At 40.6% G+C, this 19,598-nt stretch overlaps 1 protein-coding gene and 1 long non-coding RNA gene across 14 annotated transcripts in view; one reads left to right on the forward strand and one right to left on the reverse strand.

Annotated features, from left to right (window-relative positions):
* LOC116228972 (uncharacterized) overlaps nucleotides 1–19,564 on the reverse strand; it is a 155,598-nt gene extending 136,034 nt beyond the window's left edge. For 6 of the 13 annotated variants that reach the window (XM_090141424.1, XM_090141417.1, XM_090141418.1 and 3 more), the window contains exon 1: nucleotides 19,393–19,564. The gene's annotated coding sequence lies outside the window, so the exon portion shown is untranslated. Of the gene's footprint in view, nucleotides 1–19,318 lie in introns of all 13 variants that reach the window. The other 7 variants (XR_016466998.1, XR_016466996.1, XR_016466997.1 and 4 more) reach the window with 5 other exon arrangements.
* LOC116228973 (uncharacterized) lies at nucleotides 8,863–18,138 on the forward strand. Its single transcript, XR_016467307.1, has 4 exons — nucleotides 8,863–10,678; nucleotides 10,789–10,896; nucleotides 14,741–15,167; nucleotides 16,610–18,138. It is a non-coding gene; the product is annotated as an uncharacterized LOC116228973 (long non-coding RNA).
* Nucleotides 19,565–19,598: the final 34 nt, after the last annotated feature.

The raw sequence follows: 19,598 nt of genomic DNA on the forward strand, positions 1-19,598 counted from the left end.
CTCCACTGTTTTTCAGTTTCGGTTCTCATCTGTTGTTCTTCGTACTCATCTACCTGGTTACTTTAGTTGGGATCTATCAAACAAGCCTGCAAAGCAACTGAGAATTGGAGAGAGCAGAGTAGTTCAATATAAGAAAATACATAAAGCCTCACTTAAGCAGATCTTCCCTCTAGAAGGGCAGTTAGAAGATGAGGTAAGAAGTGCCTCAACTTGCAAAACACGCCCAACTAATGGCAAGGCAACATGTATTTTGTTAATTAGAATTGTTAATTAGAAGATGCATTTCCCTTTCTTCAGTTTGTTTTCTCCAGAATCACATAAAACCTGAATACCAAACAGAACAGGAAAACCACAAAGCTTTTACTCTCACACTTGCATCATAAATAAGAAGGAAATGAAGAGGAAAAATATATGTCGATAATTTTGAGAGAAATCATCTTTGTGAAAAATACCATTACTAGGCAACACAAGCCTAAAGGCTTGTGGCTACTTTAACAAAAATAACAGAAAGTCAACAAAAAAAGCAACACTCTTAAGCAGTACAAAATCATTCATATTAAGTTTTCTGTTATCCAACAGGCTGGCACAGAAGAAGCTGTTTAAGGAGACTTACAAAGATGAAGACCTCTACCAAAAACATCTGTGTCAAGATGTTACTATGGGACACTAAGCAATTTATAATCCTGTGACACTAAACGTAACAGGACACAAACTAGGAGCTGTACTTATCCAAAGACTTATTTACAGGTGTATAGGTACTATAAGATCATGGCCTGAATCAGTGATTGAGCATCTGGTGAAGAGTCATAGTTAGCCCAGGGAGCACGGGTGCAAGCAATTCACCTGCACCACCAGGACACATTCAGTCCTGGAATGGACCATATAGATATCCTAAACATACTTAGCATACCCAAAAGTGGGGTCATGGGGTATTTAAAAAAAAAAGGGAAGCAGCTACATGAAACCTCAACTCTCCTGACGGTCTCCCACACTCTGGTTGTGACTTTCTGATCTGGTTTCCCACAAAACCCTAATTCATATTTTAATACCTGCCTAATCACCTACACCAGCTTTTAAGTTTCAATATAGCTGGCTGAAACTCTTTCAACACAAACATTCTCATTGTCATCCAAATATACGGATGACTTTTCAAACAAACTGAGTGGAGCACTGGCAGCTAGAAGAGCACAGCCTGGTGGCATTTAGTCTGGCCTAGGCTGAATAAATGTACCATCACACAAGGCATTCTTAATTGTTGGTACTGTGCCTCTAAGCAGGGACACTGTTGTACATTAATTTGACAGCAAGAAAATAGAGATTAGTTTAAAAAGAAAGGTTCATGTCAAGATTTTCATCATAACAGACAGATTTGTAAATAATGGAATTCTCATAATACTTACTGCTGAGATTCTCTTTTGTGAAACTATGACAAAACTTACAGCGTAGGGGGAGTGGGAGGAATATTTTTTAAAAGAGTCAATAGATGGATGGGTTTTCAGAGAGAGAGAGACAGAAGTGTATAAACTTCAGCCAAATACAAAGGAGAAAGTGCCTGGGAAAACATAACTGAGAGTAGCTCAGCAACGCTTGGTACTGGCAGCTGAACTTGCAGCTTTGACAAGGCTGACTTTAAGGCGACCTTCAGTGGAGCTCCTTAACAGTGTATGCTGGGCAATCGCTGGTAAATCTTTATTAATTTTAATTGGCGGCACCCATTTATAAGAACCATTAAAAAGGATAAATTGAGCCCATCCGGCGTAATGTCTTTTGTTAATTAGTTTGTCAGCACTGTTTTAATATCCCCTAATGACTTCATATTTCAGGCCTGACATTAAAGGAGACGCTGTGAGAAAGGAAATGGTCTTATCACCATGTACATTTTTTTCTTTTTTCAAACAAAAAGTGTCCTTCCAGGCCTGACCAAGGTTAGGTGTCATTTAACTCAGACAGGTACAAGACTTGGAAGGGCCCTATCAACCTATCCAAACTTCACCTTACCGTCTGCCAGCATCCTCTGCTGAGGTTCTCTCTTTAGAGACATGCTTAAGAACAGAGAACTTCAAAGTCATCATTCACCAAATACCCACTCTCCATTGTTCATCATGGACTTGTCTCCAGTCTCAAAGCATGTGGGAAAAAATATGGGGGAAACCTGAGACACATTTGGAACGTCTCCCTTAAGTGCAAACAGGCTAAACCTCATTAAGTGAAGGTTTTTTTTTGATTCACCAGTACATTCATAGCACCAATAACCCAGTCTATCTTGGGAAACACTGTCTTCAAGGTGAGAAATTAATAAGACCAATTTCAAAGAGTACTTTATATGTGAATCAGATTTGCAAAAGAAGATTAAAAAATGTTTCTCTAAGTATGACTGTTGGGCCAGAATAAAGGGAAGTGAGCAAATCTATGATACTGGTTTCAGCAGTTCTCTCCTTCCTCCCCATGTTTATCTTTTGTGAGGGCTTACTCAAATATGTAAGCTTTTCTCCTGAATGTATTCACTTGTTAAGTTTTATTCAGAGAGAAAGTACATAAAGGGTCAAGAAAAGGATCAACAGTAGCCATCAGAAAAGGTAATGCAACCTGTTACCAGCCTACAGCTTCCTTTAAGTTGTATATCTGCCTTTATTTTTATTTTTATTTTTTTTTAAAGAAACCACCCTCTCTCTCTTACCCCATATGAATATGCCCAGATATGACAAACACTGGAATTATTCAGCCAGAGAAGCATTTCCTCATTGTGGAATGCCCATAGCACTGCAAATTCTAGCTCTACTCAGTCTCCAATAGATGATCAGGGTGGGGAATCCTGAAATTATGTTCACATTTCATCAGTGGAGGGCTTTGACTTGAAGGCTGGATTCTATTTTTAATGAAGATTTCAGCTGGAGAGCAACAGGAGGAAAGTAATGTTAATGCTTTGATGTCTGATATTAGGTACATAGTCACATGAAGGTGAAGAGAATAAGACAAAGTCCATAAGAAAACTAAGTTTTCCTCTGTCTCACACTGTTTTGTAAAACAGTAATTTCAGTAATTGTAAGTTGTTTGCATTTACACTACTAGAATTAAAATGAATACTAAACCTTTAGCTAACAAGATAGCATTTTTTCTCTGAAATTTCAGGGTAATCTATAAAATGGCTCTTCATAAGCATGATCCTGAGAACTGTACAGCTGTGTTCCTCTTTGCTAGATTGCCTTTCAGCAAAACACAAACAATAACTGTAAAGTCTGATTTAGTTACTACTTTTATTACTGTGCAAAATTCTTGCCTCAAAGTCAATGGAAATCTTGCTGTAAAGGTTTAGAGGACTAGTTTTACTTTTTCCATTAAAATTTAGAACCAATGATTTCACCACTTTTTTTTGTAGATACACATTCACAGCACTTGAATATTAAAAGCTGCTCTGATCTCCCAAAAGCCATTTTACTGTCATTGTAAGACACTGCCTTATTTCACATTTCATGCAAATTTAATTTTTTTCAGGGGACTGCTAAAACTATGCCCTATGTGAAGCACACAGTAAAAGCATGCCTAGGGTAAAATAGATATTCCCAGCAGGATGAACACCTCTTTGAATGAACTGCTTTTTCAGCTAATAGAAGTCTTAAGTTTTTCTTCCAACCAGCCTGTCTCTTGTGCACTGATGTGCTCTACAGAATCCGGCCTTTTAGAATCAAAGCTTTGTACAGCACTGCCAGAATAGCTGGTACTTCCTCTCCATTTTGCAGCTCTGACAAATACAAATCTACATAACAGACTTTCATTTCTATAAAACAGTATCCTTTGACAAGTAAAAGTTTCAGTTTTCAAAATGGAACAAAAACTTGTGTTTCTACTTCCCCAGTATTTTCAGCTTTTGTTGTACAAAAAAAATTATACCTTTGTAAGTGTCATTCTTGTTAGCTAGAGACTAAAGGGAGATATGCATTAATTAAAAACATATTCCTCTTCTTGGTTTCATGCAATTGCCAGGAAATAGTGTTTCCACAGAATGGTGTCTAACACTGCCAAAGTGTAGCAACCTTGGGCCTAGACTTACAGTCTATTCCCATAGATGTTCCAACATTACTTATCAGTTAATACCTTTCCTTCTTTCATATGAAACTTTGTCCTTACGTACCTCATACTTGCTTCTCATCTTCAAGATTTCACTATCCAATTACCAGATTTCCAAGTACCAATTTCCTGTATTGTCACAAAAATTAAGTCTGAAAATGCAGAGCTCTTTACCTAGCATATTTCAGGTACTTTAATTAGTGCTTAATATTTTAAATTGCTTCATACAATTTATTAAAAATTTACAGTATGTTTTTATCAAAATGTGGTTTGTTAAATTCAATCCCAACCCCCCCAGCTTACTATTCTGAGAAACATTGCAGCCATTACAGTAACCTGACTAGTCCAAACACACCTATGTAATTAATTTTATAAATGTGTATGACCAGAACTACAGGCAGACAGGGACAAACCACAACAGACAGATTCTATGTACCAGCACAAGTTTCCTGACCTCCAGGCTAGTTCTAGCTTTCTGAGTTGCCATGAATCATTCAGGAACTCAAATGGCTTTAGCTGCGTGGATTATTTAGCATACATGTTGAAATTTTTTCTTTCCCTGACAGGGAATCAAACTGGGGGGAAGGGAGAGATCATCCATACTTACAAGAACACCTTTTTCTTAATGAAATTGTTATTAATAGAATTAAGCTATAATTTTTGATAGCAGATAATTACACAGTATGTTCACACAGTTCATTCAGGTGCCTGCCAAAGCACTGACTTGGAAGTTACCAGACTGCATTGACAGCGGGGAGGTGGACTTCAACTGTTGACTTGCAAGCAGAGGCTCATACTGATACATTGCTGGCTCCTAGGGAGGTGCTGAGAGAGAACTTCAAGGGGCCCTTGTTTCCACTGGTGTGTATATATGCATGCCAGTAGTCCCTGTCTGCAGATAACAGCCATCACAATCTCGGATGTAGTATGAGTCATGTAACACACTGTTGATAATGGTATTTGCTGGCAGTCTTTACAGACTTGGCTGACTGATGTTAATTTGTCAATGTTTGTGAATCCAGCAGCATTGCTAGCCTCTGAAGGTCATCCATTTCTGAGCGCCTTTCAGATGTGCTCTCTCAGCACAAACTTTCCCCTCTTTGCCTTGTTGTATTCCGATGCCTATTTCTACCTCCCCCCAGCCCTCTCCCATCCACAAATACCTCTAGATAATACACTCACACAGGAGTTTTTATAACCTTCACACAGGAGATCTGAACTCCTGGGAAAAACAGAGCTATTTGGCAGGACTATGTGAGCTGCATCTATTGCTACGATCAGTAGTTCAAAAGAGAGCCAAAGAGACCTACTAAAATTAGAGTAAGTCTTCAAATTGAATTGTTTACAGTGTACATGAGTGTTTTGGTTTGTTGGGTTTTTTGATAAACAGCTAAGAACTATAAAGACAAAACAAAGCTAAAGTCAATCAAGTACTTTTAAAATTCAACATATTAAGTAAAAACAAGATCAAAAATCAGGCATTTTAAAATCATCCCAAAACAAAAACATCTTCAAAAATAACTTGAATTTTGGATTTTTTTTTTTGTTTAATCTTTCATCAGGAGATCACAAGCTAGTTTTCCATTGGAATCAGCTTTGTAGTTTGCATCTCGGCAGTGGAAACTGCCTGATTTTTTCCCCATGGGAAAGATCATAGAAGGAAACAGAATAAATTGCATTAATTTGTGTAAAATCACAAGTGTCACTACTTGTGACTTTCACAAGGTCCTAAATCTCACCAACATTTAGCCAGCAACTTGTTAGTGCTGCAGCATGCTCAGCATTTAGCATCAAAGGGAATTATTACTGAATTGGCTTACACTTACAGCTCACAAAGAAAATGCCCACTATCCTTATCCTCATTTTGCAGAGAAGAAACTGAAAAACACAAAGATAAATTGTTTGATCTTGGTGGCAGAATCAGGATATGCCTACTTGCATTTTTCCCAGAAAAATACAGAACTTTTTTTTTAATGGGTTTAGAAAGTGGAAGTGGCAAATTTCGCAGCTCTGATCTGACAAGAGAATTACTCATCCTTCCACCTTTTCCTTAGTTTTCTTCAGTATTCCTATCTCATTTCTTTTTCCCTAGCAAACTCCTGGTGGCAAGGCTAGCAACCATTAGTACTGATTTTCCCAATGAGAAAAGTTTCCTTCCTAGCTTCACACTTGTCATAGTTTCAGTTTTCTCGGTTTTCTGTTTCCTGCAACAAAAGCAGCCACAACTGTAATAAAATAATTTCAAAAAGTAAAATGTTTTTATGGTGAAGTTCAGAAATGAATGAAAACAAGGAATTCAATTAATAGTATTCTCTTGGTCCCTATTCAGACAGCTACACTACAGCTTTCTCATAAAAGAACAACCAAGCAACATCAAGTAAATATGAAGATCAACATCTATGTAGCGAACTGTCTCCTGGTATCTGATAGTTCACTCCCTTCCCTTGTCATCAACTTTTATTCAAGTAAAATTATCCCCTGAATAATCTGTGTGAATGTTCTTGATGTAGACCCTATATACCAGTTTCTTCTATGTATTTTGCATCAGAAATAACATTACTTCCATTCTCTAGTTAAAATGAATGTAATTCTGGGGGGAAAGTGAATTGTCAAGAAGAGGGTAGTGAATTTCCACTAGATGGCAGAGACAGTTCCCACCTTTAAACCTACCTTAGCAGAAAGAAGCAGAGAGGCCCCTTGAAAGCACTAAAAAGGTCTATCCCTCCCTTCTCCCACAACATGATGGATGGGCCTCTCACAACAAGCAGATGGAAATTGGGCCCAGGGCTAGGTGAAGTGCCTGTAGCCAGGTTTTATAGGCACAATTTAACATAGATTGAATACCACAGTGGGGAGAGGTGAGGGAAGAGACTCTCTCAGTCCAACCTGAAAATAAATGGTGATGCCAAAAATCAAGAGCATAGAGTGCAAAAATCTGCTTCACTATCCACAGTGAGACTGGTCTGAGCAGAAGATGCCTCCTGCTTTCTTTTTCATCAGCCCAGCTTCCCATGGAGGAAAAAAAACTGCTTTCTGCTACCTTTCAGGGCTTGTTAGAGCTCTGATGGCACACCACCACACCAGATTTTTTGCCAGAGGCATGACCTACTGTGCTGAAACTCTGCTTTCCTCAACACTTCAGCTGCCTTGGATATAAGCTAACAGGTGAGGCAGAAATGTTGAGTTTAAAACAGTTACTTCCAGGAAACATTCAAGATGCAGACAATGCCCACACAAGTAGCCAGAGATTGAGATAACTCCTGCATAAATCCAGCACCCCAGGCTTCACCCCACATAGTCAGTTTGAGTTTATATGAGGGAATTTTATATTCTGCCAGCTGGACATAATTTAGTTTAATAGAATCAGAATTCAAGATATTTTCTGCCCTGCTCCATTCTCATGGAAAAGCAGATGAACCCATTCAATTATAAAAGCCTTCTGCCAAGAGAAGTTTTCGTCCATACTTTTCTATCTCACCCAGCCCTGCAAAGCTCCCCCCAGCTCCTTGCTAATATCCCCCCCCCAGTTCCCCACTGCTGCATCTCTCTAATAAACAGAGAATTGACTTCTTGCTACCCCAAGTGCAACAGAAGATTATGTAAGAGATTTCCTCTGAGAAATGACCTTCCCCAAAGGATTCCACACGGTTTATAAATACCAGAATCATTAGTGTTGAATTAGTGTGCAATAAACAAGGTTCCCCAACCTGCTTTAAAAAGCACACAATTGCTAAGAAACAAAGCTGTAAAGAAGTTGCAGCCAATGTCTCATCTTTACTTTAGTGGTCACAGGCCAAGTCTCAACTACACTAAAGATCAGATATCCATCTCAGAAGCATTCTGAAACTATACTCCCTTGGAACTCCCTTGTTCACAAACATAAGAATTTGTGAGATGGGAACAGAGTTTTCCTGGGAATCTGGGAAATAAGTTTTGAGGAATCAGACAATTGCTGTATGACCTTCCAGGCGATGCTACTTCCCTCTTTGAAGCACTTTGTCTACCACAGGAATTGTATACTGACATACTTGCCACTCTTTAAAGAAAGCTTTCCCTACAAAAAAAGAACACAAAAGCAAAAAAAGTATTATTCACACTATGCTGCATGGATACTAGTGAGGAACTCTAACACTAAGCTGTGTGGAAGATGCTGAAGTATCACTGTATTTGCTGCATATGAAAAACTGCCAAAAACAATCGATGTTCCCTTTTTCATCCCAAAATCTTCTGTGAGAGTTAATTCTGGTACATTGTCATTGCTTAATTGATCTATGAAATTTACAAGATACCACTCAGTGCAAGGGAGGAACAAGGTTACATTCTTCACAGTGAAGATGTAACAGTGTGAGATATGGAATATCCTACTTTGGAGAGTATTATTCCATCTAACTGAAAGGAAAACACTTTGTTAGTGAATGTATCCAGAAAAGTGTTGCAGGCTTCATAGCACTGTATGTACAGAACTTCCAAGAGAAAACATGCCTCATGCCCTAATAATTAGCATGACTACAATGAGCTACTGTTGTAGCTCATTATATTCCCACATCAATATGGAGAAACCAGCAATGAGATTATGTGGACACATTCAGAATTTTTTATTAATGTCTTAAAGTTGCACTTACTCTCATTACTTTTTTAAAAAAAAAAATCTTGACTTCCCTAGAAGTGAAAAGTACATAGCAAAAGTTCTATTTGCAGTCTTCTGCTCACCAGACTACATAGTCACACATTTAGTTAGATGTAGGAGATAATGAAATAAAATGCTCTTTTACACCCATGAATTATTGCCAATATAATCAAATATTTCAGCCTTCCTTCCACTATTCTGAAATTCAGGTTGGTTATACAACTTAACTGAGCACAGAATTCTTGCTCAGCATGGTCTCAGTAAGAGCTACTCCTATGAAAGCAGAAACTCCTCAATCTATGATTAAAAAAATCAATGTCTGGATCATTTCCAATAAACAAGACAGCTTGATCTATAATAAATCACCAGAAGTCAAGAACAGCAACATCTATGAATCAGTTTTACCAGTCATACCACCTGAAGACAACCTCCACTCTTTTTAGAGACCAAGGAGTTGACAGATGCTGCCTGCAGCATCAAATTCTAACGATCCATTTTTCAAGAGGGCATCAGCATCCTAGGCAAAAAATGAAGGAGAATGCCTCCAAGAGTGGCTGCTACCTGTACCTGCCCTGCAGCTATCCACATACACTTGGTGGGTATCTCAGCACATACGAAGTTATTAACTATATGAAGTAAAACAGGACTCAGTGCCTTCAGCACTGAGACAGGCAAGAACCACCCATCTAAACCAAATTGGACAATGCCATAACCCAAATGACCAGAAACTTCATATGCAAGCAGTGAGGCTACGGCCCTCTGTAACAGCTGGTTTCAGTTCAAGAATAAGTTAGATATCCACAGGGATGGCTGTGAATTGGCCAGTTTCCATCCATAAGCACAGAAAGCCACTGCAGTTCAACCCACAAATGTTCTCAGAATCCACTTGCTACAGCTTCAGAAAAGGTCACGTAGAAGGTACTCAACAAATAGTCATGCTGTGATCACTCTGGCTGTTTTAATTGGGCAGCTCACTCTGTGTTATGGCAGACAGCTAAGACATTCAGACAGTGAGTGTCTGATCTATATCCACATTTAAATACTTGTTCAATTCATATGCTTGCACAAAACACAACAGGAATTTGGGAGATGGAGCAGCTGCATTACAAGGAGATACTCTTCCCCTTAATTCAAAGGCATGTAGGCAGAGGGGGATATAAACAATTATAAAATCATGAGTTGTGGAGAAAGTAAGAGCAGAACTGTTATTCATTCAAAACTGCAATACTGAAAGTAGGGGCACTCATTCAGAGTATGGGGAAAAATGGGTTTAAAATACACGAAAGAAATAACTTTTCTTGGCAAATACAGAAAGTAGTGAATCTTTGGAATTTGCAATCACATGAGATGGAGGAGACCAATAATATCAGCAGGTAGACAAGTGCAGGCTGTATAAAAATTTATTGACAACTGCTCCAAAATAGTTATGGTAATGTAAGGAGGCACATGTGTACCTCCTTATGATCCTAAATCCAGTGACTACAGATTCTGGGAAAGAAGAAGAGGAATGCATAACAGGAAATGGTCAGGGTCACGTCCTAGCCTTATACAATACTGCTTGCTGTTACCACCAGGAGTAGATACACTATAGTCTAGATGGGCCATATGTTCAGCACAGTAAGGCACTAATAATGCTTTTATGCTTGAAGACATGGCTGAAGAAAGGCCCTCTTCCCCATAGGAAAAACAGCTGGCATAGTTTTACTTGTAATTGCTGTCATACTTCAAAATTAAAAAGAATTGGCCCAAATTCTGAAGTCCTGTTGCCTGCTACAGCACAGAAGCTAAATTCAGAATGGTTTCTATTTTGGAAAAAACTCCTTTCCTCTTGCCCCCTGTGCAGTCCCTACTCATACTACTCCCTGCTGCCTGTTGTAATAGTGACTTCTTCACAAAACTTCCAGCCAAGTAAGCTTGCCTTATAGCATCACAAAGGAGTTATTCTAACAATGACCTACCAATGACAAGTCTGCTCCTGTCTCCATGGTATGAGCACAAGTTTTAAGACAAAAAAATTGCTGTTTGCTGGCATTTGAATACATGCTGACCTCCTCTGAGGACAATAGAGTTCACCTGTTTCCTTCCCTCTCCTTCAGACCCCACAGCTGTGACAGTTACATTAATAAAGTACACAGCACATGTGCCACACAGGATTTCATCCTCCTCTCTTCACTTCAGGGGTGAAGAAAAGAAAGGAAACAAAGGTAGGTAGCAGCCATCTGGACACATTCAAGGCTCTACCAGAGACTCATGAGACCTGACAGAGTTGACATAGTTACTTCTGATGCTATGTATTAAATGCCACCTCTTTTCCCAAAACTCTCCACAGCTACTTGTGAATTTATATGCTATGCATACCCAAAACCTTCTGGAGCACAGGATTTACTATACTACTTTATTACAGGGACAAAATACAAGTAGCGTTTTCTATTTGTACCAAACTTACCCAGCTCCATTCTGTAATGGATGGGCAGGGTGATTTCAGAAAGTGCTTGTGACTCCCTGGGAAGAGAGGGGAGAGAGAGTGACTCCATCTAAACACAGCAGAGCTCATTCCTTTCTCAAGTCTTAGGAAACATCTGTTTCCATTCTTCCTGAAGGAAGCCCAGCCAGTGGATACACACAACACTCCCTGTAACAGATTTAGAACATGTCCATACACAACCTCATTTCATGGCATCTCAAATATAACTTGCAATTATATTGTTATGCACCACCAGAAGCCAAGCACTGCCTCTGAGCAATAGAGGCTTTATCTAGCTCATGCTAGAGTGGAAACTGGACAACTGGAATTTGTCCATAACTATGTGGCATCAGGATTAGTTCCACTGGTTCAATAGCCTAGAAATCTAGTCCTTGGAAACTAACAGAAAAAACCTAAAGTCACCTACTTCCTCCACATGGCAGTATATAGATATAATCCATTCCATACCATTAGGCAGAATCTATGTGACAAGGTTACTAAGCTAGCAAGCCTTGGCATTAGACATCAAACTCAACTGTTGGCATCAGTCAAACTGATGTCTAAATTTCGAGTATTACAAAATTTAAGTGAATCACAGATTACTAGGAATTGCTTTACCTTTCATTGTACCGAGGAAAAAAATGTGTACATTTCCTTATGAGCCACTAGATGTCACTCTTACCATTTTTTCCCCATGCCTATGACATCACGTTTTTGCCCCAAAACTGCTAAGTAATCATTCTACATAGAAGTAGGCAAATAGAATCATTAAGGTTGGAAAAGATCACTAAGGTCATCTGGTCCCCAGTTGTCAAGCCATCACCACCACACCACCTACCCACATCCCTAAATGACAGAAGCAAGCAGCCACACTGCTGCCCATTTCTCCATCTAGCATCTGTGTGGGTTGCATTACAGTGATGAAAGGGATGGTCAAATTCAGCCTCATCTTCTCATTTTTACCCTTGCTCTTCCTGCTTATGCTTCACCCATTGAAACCACACCAAGGGCTAGGGCCCAGGCAACAGCAAACACCCATTCAACAGCTCCAGCAAAGGGCAGCCAATAAAATGGACCTAGATTTATGGATGCAGAGGAAGCAGATCTTTTCCAAATCCTGGTCCACATGAACATTCAGCTTGTTAATGGAAACGAATGATCAAGTATGACAAAGCCTACCCAAATGCACCTCTTTATAAATGAGGAAAGCAATTAGTGTTCAAACACTCACAGATTAAAATGCTAGATACAATCTTATTAACTCTTCAATTTCCAGTTTCAACTCTACAAAATTAACAATTTGGGAAAAAAACACCCCTTGAGTATCTGTAGGGTCTATTAAACCCCCAGCATATAGATAATCAGGCCCTGCAATATACTGGTTCTACAATTACTCCCTCAGTAAACTTGTCTTTTTGAGTTTTAGTATCTTTAGAAAGATACAGCCCAAGCTGACAACATTGATGAGGAACCAGTGCTCTTTGCACTACACCTTAGTTCCCACGTAAACCCAATTCTACCTCCAAGACCTGTGGTAACAAATTCTCTCCTCTGCATGAACACAGATGGCACTGTGTAGCCCAGGCACACCCAGCCTATGTGCCACTCACTGAACATTTATGAAGACCTAACAGTGGATGTGAACACAGTGAGGCACAGGTGATGTGTTTCAGAAGTAGCAACAGCAGATCAGCCCCGCTGGTGCAGATTGTGATGAGTGTGGCACACAGGCTCTTGTTCATGGCTGGTGAAAAACTAATGGTGGTGGCTCTGCTGAAAAACAGTTTTGCAACCAAGAATTTGCTCAGTCGAATATGCTCCATCAAGTAGTGTTACTGTGCTCTTTGTATCTGTTGCAGTTTCCATGGAAATGAGGAGGAGGCATTACTTTTAGAGCAATCTACATATTTTATATGTGGACAAGACAATTCCTCAGCATGACCCAGACAAGACAAAAGTTTGGACACTCATGGCATAGCATCAACTGCATTCAACACAATAACTACAGAAGACAGTGCATTAGTAAATGTCTAAGATCATTGCCAGAAAGGCAGCAGTTCTCATAAATCAGGGTAATAATGAAGAACTGCATTTAAATTATTTAAGAGCTGGACTTCTCATATTTTGGTTGGAATTCTCTTCAAGAGACTTTGTGTACGTTGCTTTCTGATCCTACCTTGATGTCCTAATGTTCCAGCTTTCTCTTCTAAGCAAGGAGATATACAATGGAAAGAAGGAAAACCAAGGCATTGGTAAAATAGAAGTAGAGCCGTATTCTAGGCAGCTTTCATATCAGAAAGTGCATTTTCTTTCCTTAAGGGCCTGTGAGTTATGTTTTTGGGAAGTAAACTTGAGAAAAGCCAAGTTCCACTTACAAATAACCACTTCTTAATTCTGCTGCTCTGCATGAATCTGGTTAATTTTAGGTCTTCAAAACACTTTTTTTTTAATCAAGCAGGAAGTACACACACTCTAAGCTCAAGTAAGTACAAATCAAATCACCACAGCAACCCCTTTGGCCCTTTTCTTATGCCATGCCTGAAGAGTTTACAGAGGTTCAGTTTGAAAATAAATGCTATGACTCCTACAACAATTTCCAAAGAGTTCTGAACACTTTGAATCAGATGATCAGGAACACATTGAAGCCGCATCCACTCACATTCCCATTTTCTCACATTTCCCCACGTCTGTCAAGATGGGAGAGAATGTTGCAGTGAATGTCAAGCACATTGTGCAGGTGCTTCCACACTGCAGAAAGCACCAAAAAGTAATGCCATCTTCACATTCTTGTCAGTTTATAAGTTTGCTATAATAGGACTATCAATAAATTAGTAACTATGGGAGAAAACATCAATAGCCAGGAGATTAACACTAACAAGATTGCACAACTTCTGAATCACCTCAGTTTTCAGGAGAAATATATTACTAGCATGGCTTTAATAACTCCACAATATATAACAATTAATTTTGGTTTATGCCATAACAGAACCAATCAATGCATCCCTGTTGAAACTTCAATAAAAGATGGAAGTCTGAGCTAGCAAGACTTCCAACAGTAAAAAAACAATCTAAGCATTTCCTTGGCATAAATAGTCCCATTCCAAGTAACTCTTTCCAGCCCTCAAGGTTCATCTTGTTTATAGGCATTAATGCATTTTCCAAACACATCACAAAGATGTCTTTCCAGATGCACAGAATTTTCATTCACTTACAATTTATGCAGCCTAGAAACAAAAGAAAGCTGTCTTGTAGCTTAGGAGAAAACTCACATTAAGTCTCTGCTCTGCCAGAGTCTTTCCATATCATCTTGAACAAGTCACTCAGGACAGGCCTATGCCTCACAGCAGGGAACAATGCAGAACTCATTCCCAAGCAGAGAATGCAGATGGCACAGCACTGCTGTACCAGCATGGGCCAGAAGCAGCACCAGGAAATTCAGATGCCATTGCAGGGAGGTGGTTTTAAACTAGTTGGCTCATTGCACTGCATGAACTGTTTGAGGTCAATGATAAACCAGCTCAGGTGTCTTTTTATCTAGAGTGAAAAATCACATGCTTAGCTTCTCTGTTTTATTTCTCCAATAGCAGAATTGGAAGAACAGAATTTCTCCAATTTGAAAGGATGCAAGAAAACAGGAGAAATATGGAGACAGCACAGATCTCTGAAGCCCCTGGAGCACTTGAAAGCTTCTTTGCCGCATTAACTTCATCCCTGGCTTCAAGAAAAGAAATTCCCTATTGCCACTGAATCACACAGTTAAAATTGAAAATACTAAGGAACAAGATGGAAACAGAAAATTGCTGAGGATCAATTTGACTAAGTAATTAGAATTAATTTAAAAAATACTGAGGAAACATCTTTGTACTCGGGAAATGCAAGTTAATTGAAAATCTGCTGAAGAAAACCAAATTTCTGTTAAGAAGGTTACTGTAGTTCAGAGAAGATTTTCTGATCAAACCAAAAGGGAAAAGCATGAATTCTAGAATGTTTTGGCAATCTGCAGAGACAAAGGTAAGACAGACAAATTCAAACTGCCTACACAATGAGACTCAGCTCAGAAATACTGAACCCTAAAGCTCCAAGTAAGCTCCGACCTACCAACACTGCTGGCTAGTTTGGAAGAAGTGTCTTCTGTGCATAAGTGAGTGCTCACTCTGACCCACAAAAGATAGATTCAGATTGCAGTCCAAGATCACCATAACTATTTCAAATTGAGAAATGTATACTCAGTAGTGTTTCATATGAAACACTGCTGAGATTTGAATGCTGTTCCAACAAGCAAAAGAAATAGCCTGAGTATCAGAGCAGATGTTATTCTGGTTCAGTTAAATCTTTCAGAGGTGTCTGTTTTGTACCAGTGCAGAACAGGAAATGGGGTTCCATGGGAGTAGCCAGTTTCCTCTCCACCTCTAGAGAAAATATCAGATAGATAGAAAGGAAATTAAGAATTTTATCAAAGAGCCCACTAACTTTTTCCAAAAGTTGAATTAAAAAAAATTAACTTTAATAGCAGGTAACTGATTTAACTTCAGGTTCTGAGCACTTATATAGAAGAAAGCTCTATCAACTCTCTCGTGACTCTTAAAACTGGAGTTTGCCTCTCTCAGCCTGGAGAAGGCTGCAAGGAGACCTCACTGCAGCCTTCCAGTATTTAAAAGAAAATTATAAACAGGAAGGGAATCAACTTTTTACAAGTGTAGAGAGTGATAGGACAAAGGGAAATGGCTTTAAGCTCAGAGGGCAAGTTTAGATTGGATATCAGGAATAAGTTCTTTACAGAAAGAGTGGTGAGGTGCTGGAACAGGCTGCCCAGAGAGGCTGTGGATGCTCTGTCCCTGGAGGTGTTCAAGACCAGGTTGGATGGGGTCCCAGGCAGCCTGGTCTAGTACCAGATCTGGAGGTTGGTGGCCCTGTCTGTGGCAGGGGGTCAGAACTCAAAGATCCTTGGGCTCCCTTCCAACCCAAGCCATTCTAGAACTCATTCTATGATTCAGAGAACAACACTCTTTCCCTTCCCAGCTAAATAAAATAATTTAAACCTGTTAGTTTTCCAAATTCAAATTCCTTTCACTGAAATTCAATGCCAAACCATTTCAATCTATGGTCTTTCTCTGATGGAAATAGTTGAACTTAAATATCTACTCTTAACATTCTTTCACTAGGCACCCAAGTATTGTTGTGCTTTTTCTGTTTCCCATCTGGATGAACTAACCTTCAGATGTCAGTCTTGCACACAACCCAAAAATCTAGCTTCTGGTCTCACACCCTGCCTCTAAGCTGGGGTGGCACAAAGCAATCTAGATGATAGGCTGTTTGCTCCTGTGTTCCAGCCCTGAAATGCCATAGCTAAGCCCTAAGTCCTTCTCATCAAGCAAGGTTATTATTCAGAACAAAAGAGAAACTCCAAATGAAACAAACTGTGAAGTTACCTCACTCCTCACTTCCTCTCACAGCTGCCACGAGGAGAGTAAAGCCTGGAAGAAAGTGTGGATCTGCAGGAGTAACCTACAGGTGCAAGGAAACCTGTGGTATATAGGAGCACACATCACAGGAAAAGAGCTCTCATTAAGTACACTGCAGGCTCTCAGGTGACATTTGGGAGCCTGAAGTGACTCCAGCAAGTGGAAAGCAAGGGCTAAGTTCTGAAAATTAAATCAGACAACCTATAGGTGCCTTTGAAACAAGCAATTCTAACACATACAGAATAAACATGTGAAAAATGCCACAGGAAATGAATGGTTATTGATAATAACTTTGAAGCTAAATCAGCCTGGGGAAATAAATTAAGAAAGATGCCGGTTTGTCACAAGAGTCTGAAGTCACTGCCTCTGGAGTCTTTCAGACATACAGAAAAGGGAACAAAACAGATACAAAAAAAGGAACCAAGTAGCACAGACTCCATGCTCTGAGCAATACAGGGTTGTATCATAGAATTGTTTAAGATGGAATGGACCCTTAAAGGCCATCTAGCCCAACTTCCTGCGATGAATAGAACACCTACAGCTCAATCAGGCTGCTCAGAGCTCGGTCCAGCCTGACAGCCCTGGGATGAGGCATCCACCACATCTCTGGGCAACCTGTTCTGCAGCTTCACTACCCTTATTGTAAAAATTTTCTTCCTCATATCCAATATAAACGTCCTGATCTAGTTTGAAACCATTTCCCCTTCTACCACAACAGACCCTACTCAAAAGTTTGTCCCCTTACTCCTTATAGCACACCTGTAGATACTGACAGGCCACTCCCAGGCCTCACCAGATCCTTCTCTTCTCCAGGTTGAACAGCCCCAGCTCTGTCAGCCTATCCTCATAGGAGGGGTGTTCCATCCTTCAGATCATTTTTGTGGCCCTCTTCTGGATACACTCCAACAGGTTCATGTCCATATGTGGAGTCCTCAGTACGGGAGAGACACGTTACTCAGATGAGGTCTCAACAACACAGAGTAGAGGGGCAGGATCAACTCCCTCACCCTGCACTTCTTTTGATGCAGCCCAGGATACAGTTGGCCTTCTGGGCTGCAAAGGCACACTGCTGGCTCATGTCCAGCTTCCCATCCACCAGTAATCCCAAGTCCTTCTCAGCAGGGCTGTGCTCCATTCTTACATCCCCCAGCTTGCACTGATAGTGGGAGTTGCCACAACACAGGTGCAAGACTTTGCACTTAGATTTATTGATCCTCATGAGGTTCACCTGGGCCCACAGCTCAAGCCTGTTCATGTTCTCTCCATGGCCTCACTACCATTTTCAGAAACAAATTTTGGATCCCCTGCAACAGGTGGAACTCCCACTTCACTCAGGAGGCAGCAAGAATTTCTTTAAACTGCTCTCTACACTACTTTCATCAAATATTTTGTATATTCTGAGTGAATTTGTTCAGAGAAGTTCCGGCTTGATTTTAGTCCTTTCCCTATCAGTGCTGTTTGTCCCTTCACTATGAACAAGCGTCAACCTCCCTGTCGTAACTAAGCTTAACTCTTCTAAACTGTTCTCAAGTGTGATTCACAGAAAGCACCTGCACTCTTCCTCTACAGAGGACAAGTAAAACAAAGCTTTCATTACCATTATTTAAAAAAATAATAATAAATTGAGTTCTTCTGGTCCCACATTGTCATAGCTACAGTAATCTGCTCCTAGAAATGAGAAACAGCCATTACACAGCCTGTATCACAAGTAACAGCATCTATAGACAAGATAATACCAGCTGTGGAGACATGGCAGCCATTTCTCTGCCCTTTCTATCACCTCACTCATATCCACCTGGCACAGACCAGTTCATTCAGCACAGCTGCGCTCTGATTTTCCCCACTAAAGGAAGTGCAGCACTGCTACTACCTTTAAAATACTGACCTGTTGCTGCAACATTTACATGACAACCAGAGGAAACAAACACTGTTTATTAACTACCACAAACAACTCTCCAGCAAAATTTTTTTTAAAGCCTGCTGATAATTATCTGCTACTATTCCTCCAATTAAGGATACATTTCAGGCCACTACAGACACAAGGAGTGCATTGCACTTGTATTACCACACAGGAAAGAACAACTCTTGAAGTGTCACAGATGCCAACTAATTTTTTTTTTTTTTAAATCTCTGGCTGCAGATCAGGCTTATTAGCACTTATCTCTGACAGAGGAAAAAGCTGGAGCACAGAAAGCACCACACATGGCTAACCAACTACTGATGAAGTTCAAAACCAAAATCCCTGCTTCTGTAGAGAGCTGTGCTTGAGCAACAGCCAGGGGAAGCAAAGCAGCTCCTACAGAAGCATTTAAAAGCCTTGTACCATGCTTTCCCAGCACTGTTACTGGCAGCATGCCTGTCACCCCAACATACAGCCCTGTGTGTGACCCACCTCTGGGCCCGTGCCAGAGGAGGAGCAGGGGGAAGGCAGGGCTGAGGAACGGACACAGCAGGTATAACCTGTCTGGATAAAAGGCACCTGTTCAGGGCTGCGCAGTAACTCCTGCTAAGGCTCGGCCGCCCTTCCTGATGTAAGGAATCTACTTCATTTACACGCAGGCAAGAGGCAAAGACAGCCGTAACGCTACAGATCTTACTGAAGGGATCAGTCAGTGCTGCTCAAGGTCCACAACCAGGGAGAAATCCTTACTCACTGAGGAAAGTGTTTAAGTACTACAGAAAGCACAGAGGTTCCCTCACCTCCACAGCACGACACTCAACCCTGGGTGCAAACAGAAACAGACCCATCACCCTCACCACCGCGTGCTTTCTACCTGCCGGCTCCATCCTGCTGGCCGCGTTCCGCGCAACCCCACAGACGCACCCCGCCCCCAAAGAACACCTGGTGCAAGGACCGTTAAGTGGCCGCGCACCGCCCCTTTTATTCTGCCCGCCCCTTTCTTGACCACGCCCCTTTTGTCTGGCCCCGCCCCCAGGGCGCCCGCCCGCTCCCTCCGTCGCACCGCCGCTTATCGCTGGC

Source organism: Phasianus colchicus, chromosome 5, assembly GCF_987193195.1.
Source record: "Phasianus colchicus chromosome 5, bPhaCol1.hap1.1, whole genome shotgun sequence".
NCBI classification, from domain to species: Eukaryota; Metazoa; Chordata; class Aves; order Galliformes; family Phasianidae; genus Phasianus; species Phasianus colchicus.